Source organism: Carya illinoinensis, chromosome 9, assembly GCF_018687715.1.
Source record: "Carya illinoinensis cultivar Pawnee chromosome 9, C.illinoinensisPawnee_v1, whole genome shotgun sequence".
NCBI classification, from domain to species: Eukaryota; Viridiplantae; Streptophyta; class Magnoliopsida; order Fagales; family Juglandaceae; genus Carya; species Carya illinoinensis.
Window position 1 is genome coordinate 32499622 of NC_056760.1, and position 7879 is coordinate 32507500.

A 7879-nucleotide genomic window follows, 5' to 3' on the forward strand; every position below is an offset into this window, starting at 1 on the left:
TCTGCGGGTGATATGCAGTACTGAACTTCAACTTAGTACCCAATGCTGCCTACAAACTTTTCCAAAACTGAGACGTGAACCTTGGGTCCTGATCCGACACAATACTCTTCGGTATACCGTGCAGCCGCACTATCTCTTTCACGTACAAGCGTGTCAACTTACCCAAGGAATCAGTGTTATTGACAGACAAGAAATGAGCACTTTTCGTTAACCAGTCAACAATCACCCAAACTGAGTTCTTCCCACTAGGGGTCCTCGGTAAGCCCACTACAAAATCCATCGTGATGTCGTCTCATTTCCACTCAAGAATAGGGAGGGGTTGGAGCATACCGGCGGGTCTTTGATGCTCAGCCTTAACTTAACGGCATGTGTGGCATCTTTTGACATACAAGGCAATGTCCTTCTTCATTCCATCCCACCAATAATTTTTCTTCAAGTCCCGGTACATCTTCGTATTGCCGGGATGAACAGAATAAGTGGCCGTATGAGCTTCTGCCATGATCCACTCCTTAAATTCTGAATATTTGGGGACCACTCTACGATCTCGGAACCAAAGAATTCCATCTTTATCCATACTGTAATGTAACGGCCTGTGAGATTTTCTAAATCTTTTTCTGATATCCAACAGCTTCAGATCCTTCCTTTGAAGAGTCTTCAATTCCTCAAAATCAGCCACTTGAATCTTAAGAATTGAAGATAAAACCTCCACTTGCTGTGAACTTTCAATAAGGAGTCTTCTCATCCCGCAAAGTAAAGAATCCAATTCTGATGACTTGGCTTTACCTTCCAAGTGCGATTTTCAACTCAAAGCATCTGCAACTATATTTGCCTTTCCCGGATGATATTTGATCTCGCACTGGTAGTCACTGATTAACTCTAGCCATCGCCTCTGCCTCATGTTCAGATTCTTTTGGGAAAACAAGTGCTTCAAGCTCTTGTGATCGGTGTATACTTCGCAAACTTCCCCATACAGATAGTGCCGCCAGATCTTAAAAGCAAATACAATCGCAGCCAATTCCAAATCGTGCGCATGATCCTTTAGCTGACGGGATGCATAAGCAACAACCCGTCCTTCCTACATAAGGACACAACCCAATCCAAATTTAAACGCATCGCTAAAAACTACGAATGGCTTGTGCGGTTCTGGAAGTGCCAACACTGGTGCAGTTGTCAACCTGTTCTTCAATTCTTGAAAACTTCTCTCACACTTATTTGACCAAATAAATTCTGCATTCTTTCTAGTTAAAGCTGTGAGAGGTCCGGATAGGCGAGAAAATCCCTCTACAAATCTTCGGTAATATCCGGCAAGTCCTAAGAAACTCCGGATCTCGCGCACGGTCGTCGGACGCTGCCATGACAAAATGGCTTCCACCTTACTAGGATCAACAGCCACTCCATCTTGGGAAATCACATGCCCAAGAAATCTGACTTCCTCCAACCAGAATTCACGAGCTTGGCATACAACTGGTGTTCTCTTAATTTCCCAAGAACTAGACGAAGATGATAAACATGCTCTTCAACATCTCGAGAATAAATCAGAATATTATCAATGAATACTACCACAAAGGAATTCAAATAAGGTCGAAATACCCGATTCATTAAATCCATGAAAGCAGCAGGGGCATTGGCTAACCCAAACGGCATCACCTTAAATTCATAATGCCCATATCTCGACCTGAAAGCAGTTTGGGCACATCCTTGTCCCTTATCCTCAACTGGTAATATCCTGACCTTAAATCAATTTTCGAGAACACAGCTGCTCCTTGAAGCTGATCAAATAAATCATCGATCCGTGGGAGAGGATATTTATTCTTGATGGTCACCTTATTTAATTCCCGATAATCAATGCACATATAGAGGGTTCCATCTTTCTTTTTAATGAACAACACTGGCGCACCCCACGGTGAAGTACTTGGTTGAATGAACTCCTTATCTACCAGTTCTTGCAACTGAGTCTTCAACTCTTTTAATTCAGCCGGTGCCATGCGTTAAGGAGCTTTATGTACAGGAGCCACTCCAGGTTCCAAGTCTATAACAACCTCCATTTCACGAACAGGGGGTAGCTCAGGCAAGTAATCCACAAACACATCTGGAAATTCCTCCACAATGGGGATGTTTACCAATGATTTCTTCTCAGAAGGCGAAGACACCATCTGGACTAAGAAGGTATTCGCTCCACATGCAATCTCTCTTTTTGCTTGAATTGCCGATATAATTACCGGCTTTTCTTTTAGCTTACTCCCTGCAAATTCCAAATAATCCCCATCTGAAAGCTGAAAGCTAATTACCCGACTTCTGCAATTAATACTAGTAGAATATCGGTATAGCCAATCCATCCCGAGGATGATATCAAAACCCAGCAGCTTAAACACAACCAAATCAGCATCCAAAAACCTTCCATCAAAATTTAATGGGCAACCCAAAGCAACCTTGGAACACCATACCACTTCACCGTTTGGTAGAGCCACTACCAATGACTTTGGCAAAGGTTCTGTAACCAAATTACACATCCGAGCGAAAGTGGAAGATACAAACGACTGTGATGCACCCGAATCAAACAAAGTGCAAGCATAAAACTCATATAAACGGACTCTCCCTGAACCAAACACATAAACCCATGAAATCCAAATACAAAGAAGAAACCAAAGCACACCAAATATCAAATCCAAAATTAAATTAAATTAGATCCATACCTATAATTACTCAAGCATCATGGGTCACTGGTGCCTCATCATCAACATCTCTGGGTGTAACAGCATAAACTCGGGCTTGCACTGCTTGCCTCTGATTTGTTCTTCCACCTCGTCTACCTCCACAGCTTCCTTGAACTGGCATAGGACACTCACGAGCAAAGTTCCCCTACTGGCCACAATTATAGCATCGAGCCCCACCCGAAGGGCAATCACCCACATGGGCTCTATTACAAACTCCGCAAACTGGCACCCATCCTCCCATACGTACACCCGAGGCAGCTTGTGGTCGAGTCTCAGTCCGCTGAACAAATTTATGAGGCAAACCCGAACTACTTCCTTCACCAGAAAAACTTCGCCTTTTATGTCCTGGAGGGGAGCCCATACTCAGATTATTCTGTCGCTCTGCAAGAGTGGCCAATTCTACTAAATCTTGAAAAGTAGAAATCCTGTGACATACCACCATCCGGCGTATATCAGGACGTAGACCCTCCTGGAAACGCTCGGCCTGCATTTCCTCCGTGGCGATGAGGTGGGGAGCAAATTGCCCAAGTTCTATAAATCTTTGGGCATACTGTTCCACAGTCATGCTCCCTTGGACCAAGCTTGAGAACTCTCTTACTTTTTGCCACCTCACAGAAGTGGGAAAGAACCGATCATTAAATTCTTTCTTAAAGCGCTGCCAGGTCACAGCAACAAAAGATCCCAATTCTGATTCCAGCATTACTCTCTTGGTATCCCACCACTCAAAAGCGGTGCCTTGCAACAAATAGCTGGCATAGAGTACTTGTTGCGCCTCAGTGCAACCACATACCTCAAAAGTTCTTTCCAAATCTCTGACCCATTTTCCAGCCCGTAGTGGATCCTCTTCTCCCGTGAAGGGTGGAGTTCTATGCTTTAGAAAGCGCTCATAGGTGCATCCAGCTTACACCATGCCACTAGGCCCTCCTGGGTGTAGCCAAGGCCCTCCTTGTTGTGGCCAAGACCCTCCTTGTTGTGGCCAAGGCCCTCCTTATTGGGGCCTAAAATTCTGTTTCATGAACTTAGTCATCTGCCTTATCACTTGGGCTATAGCATCATCCCTCGGTGTATCGTCCCGAGGCTCTTGAGTAGACTTCTTTGGCCTCACCATCTTCCTACCACAACACAACCTTTGACCCCCTTTAAGAAAAACAAATAAAACTAACAATATAAAACCAAAAACCAAAACCAAACCACATAACAAGAAACAAAAAGAAACTAGCATGCAATAACATAACTAAATAAATAGAAACACGCAAACAAGCTCAAAAAAATTCAAAACAATAAAAACATGCCAAATAGCAACTTTACTTAAAATAAATTTTAAAACACAACTTTAAAAATATTCTGGTACTACCTACGGGACATGTGGTTTTATCCAGAGCCAAACCTCTCTGATACCACCTGTGACGCCCCCAAATCCCCACCTACGGACACGGAAAAATCAAGACATCCGGATGGTGACATCACGGGTCACCACCCTATCACCAAGTGCCAAGTGTGTGTATAAGCAACAAATGTACACGAAAAAACACGCAGCGGATAGCAAAACCATAAACTAAGTACCAGAATTTTCATTGTTTAATATAAAGCTGTTCAAAACATACATATTAAAATATTACAAATCACAGATATTGTTTTAAAACCAACTATGATCGGTGCAAAACTGCAAGTGCACAGTATCGTAGTTTTATAGTAAAGTAATAAGAAGAGTATCGTCCTCAGGGATTGGTACCTTACTCTTGCCAAATACCAAAATTATACTAATCTCAATTTTATCTAGAGGAATCGCTAAGGTTTTTGTAGTTGCAAATAAAACTAGATCAATTCAAAGAGAAATAAGCAAAGAAAATAAAACTGACGTTCAAAGATCAAATTCAATGGGGAAGAAAACTTCTAGGAAATCGATTTCACCTAATTCTTCACTATGCTTTTCTCATCCAGCTAATTTAACTTAAACCTCTTTTGTCTATTAGCAAATCTCTAATTCATCCAAAAGCCTCTTTCGATAGTCAATTGGAATTGACTCTTGGTTATCAATTCACACAAGAATATGCAAATTCAATAATCAAGAACGCAATAAGATCAATGATTTAATGACTACATAGGTTCATACAAGTCTTTCGATCTCTATACTTACCTATGCTGAAATATCCAAGATCTACCCTATGATTCCCTCTTTCGATAGCAAATCACAAGATTACTTATCATCTAATCAATGGCCAGTTAATTAGAAGCAATAAATTCAGAATAAATCAGATAAACAAAGAGAGAATTGCATTAAATTAGCATAGACAATCAAGCATAGTTCGGAAATAGGTTACATCGTTTTCCTAGAATGAAGAAAATTTAGCTCATGATAGAAATGGAATTTAAAATAAACGAATTCACCATAATTGTTCTGAGAAGATGGGAAGAAGAAAATAAACACTGAAAAATCCTCCTTGCAGCCTCAACTCGTCGTCAAAAGCTCAAGGGAACGATTCAACGCTTTTCTCTAGTCCGTGCTCGTGTATGATTCCAACGTACGTGCAATAATTGGAATTCCGTCTCCAAAACAAATGAATTGAATCCTTCTAGCTGTGTTTTTCTGTCCCAAAGAGTGTTGTCCAGTCAAAACTCGCGGCCCTAGAGTGAAAAATTGCTTTTATATGGTGTCACGGCAGAAAACCTAAAATCTGTCAAAATACGATGTTCGCTCGAGCGGGGTGTCGAGCGCACATCGAGCGTCCGACTCTGTCTGATTTCGCTCGAGCATCCTATCGAGCGTTCGACTCTGCCTGATTTTGCTCGAGCGGCCAATGTCTCCGCTCGAGCGATCTTCGTTTTTCAGCAACCAGCTCGAGCTCCCTGTCGAGCGGCAGTCAAGCGTTTGAATCTGCCTGAATTCGCTCGAGCGGCCAAAAGCCTCCGCTCGAGCGAACTTGTAAAATCTGCAATATGAAATTTTTGCAAGTCATCAAATACCCCCAAACTTACAACTTTGTTTGTCCTCAAACAAAAAGAAAAATAAATGATAGTTTAGGCAATATCGGCTCAACCCGAAAGAGAAGTATCATCACTCACCAAGCTTTTATGAATTTAGATTTCATCTCTAGTATCTTACTCTTTTAACATCAAAGATGGTAGGAAAATCAATCAAAAATTTTGCAATTTGTCAAGCAAGAGTTAGGCGTTTACTTCAACCTAAAGCTAAGACCTTGAGTGTGTGTGTGATATAGTCAATTTAACCTCAAACCACCTGCAAACTCAGATAAAAGTAGAACAACCAAAATCAAAAGAATTCTCTTAAAACTTAACCCCATAAGTCCAATTTTCAGAAATCCTCTCCACTAATGTAGTCAACACCAAAATCAAAGATCAAAAGGTCTTTATTAAGGTTGTAATGATAGGCCACAGGGTGAGGGTTAAGAAAGAACTGGATATGGGAAATTAAATCAAACTGGAAAAATACTTAGTGAAAAGAACATTAAAAGAGAAACTCACATGATTCAAATCATAGCTCTTTCTTGGCAATATGCTCATACTTGTGGCATTATTACTGCTGTAATCCCTGATGCAATACCAACAATTCTCTTGACAAAATTTGAGGTAATTCACATTCCGCTTGGCGACTTCTTTTTTTTTTTTTTCTTTTTTTTTTTTTTTAAAACGGTCACTTCCTTTCTTCTTCTTCTTTTTCTTTGATCAAACAGAGCAAATATAATACGGTTCATCATGAAACCAATTTTCTCTTTTAAATGTAACTCTCCACCAAAGTATTTTCTGAAACTATCATCGGTAGATTCATTGTTTTGCAGGCTTAGAGCGGGCATGGTTTATGTAGTTCAAAGAATCAATAAAGGCTTATGAAGGCTCAAGGGGGTTGACTATGGAAACACACCATGTAATGATGGCATGACATTTAGGACGGCTGGGAAAGCTTTTTGGTTATGCCAAAGAAATGCCAGAAGATTCTCAAATAACTTGTTGCAAAAGTGAGTCCCTTCATCACTAATAATAGCTCGTGGAGTGCTAAATCTTGTGAATATGTTCTTGTGCAGAAATTTGAGCACTACCTTTGCATCATTTGTTGTTGTAGCAATTGCTTCCACCCATTTTGACACATAGTCAACTGCTAGCAAGATATAAGCAAAAGCAAAAGAAGGAGGAAAAGGCCCCATAAAATCTATTCCCCAAACATCAAACAATTCAACTTCTAAGATACCTTTCAATGGTAACTCATGACGCCTTGAAATATTTCCCATACGTTGGCACTGGTCACAAGTTTTCACCAAAGTGTAACTATCACGAAAAATGGAAGGCCAAAAGAACCCACTTTGAAGTACCTTAGCTGCTGTACGGGTGGCTCCAAAGTGTCCTCCATATGATGAGGAATGACATGATGGAGGATGTCTTGCATCTCTTCTTCCGGCACACATCTTCTAATGATTTGATCAGGGCATCTTTTGAACAACAAAGGCTCATCCCAAAGATAGTGATTCACATCATGCAAAAATTTCTTACGTTGATGGTAAGTAAGATCAGGTGGTAAAACTTTACAAGCTAGATAATTAACAATATCAGCATACCACGGAAGCTTGATCTCACATGCAAACAACTGCTCATCAGGGAATGCCTCTTGGACCACTGAATCTAGTCTTTCTTCCTCTTGCTCTAACCGAGAGAGATGGTCAGCCACTAAATTTTCACTTCCCTTCTTGTCTCGAATCTCCAAATCAAATTCTTGAAGAAGGAGGATCCAACGAATTAGCCTAGGCTTAGCATCCTTCTTGCCAAACAAATAGCGAAGTGCTGCATGATCAGTGAACACTGTCACTTTTGTACCAATGAGGTAGGACCGAAATTTGTCACAAGCAAACACCACAACAAGCATCTCCTTCTCAGTTGTTGTATAATTTAACTGAGCTTCATTCAATGTCCGGTTTGCATAATAGATGGCTCTAAACAGCTTGTCTCGCCTTTGCCCCAACACTGCTCCAATTGCAAAGTCACTTGCATCGCACATAACTTCAAAAGGTTGACTCCAATCAGGCACAATCACAATTGGTGCTGAAATTAGCTTCTCCTTGAGTGCATTAAAGGCCTGCAAACAAACAACATCAAAGTCAAATGCAGAATTTTTCTCAAGAAGATTACATAAAGGTTTAGAGAGTTTAGAAAAATCC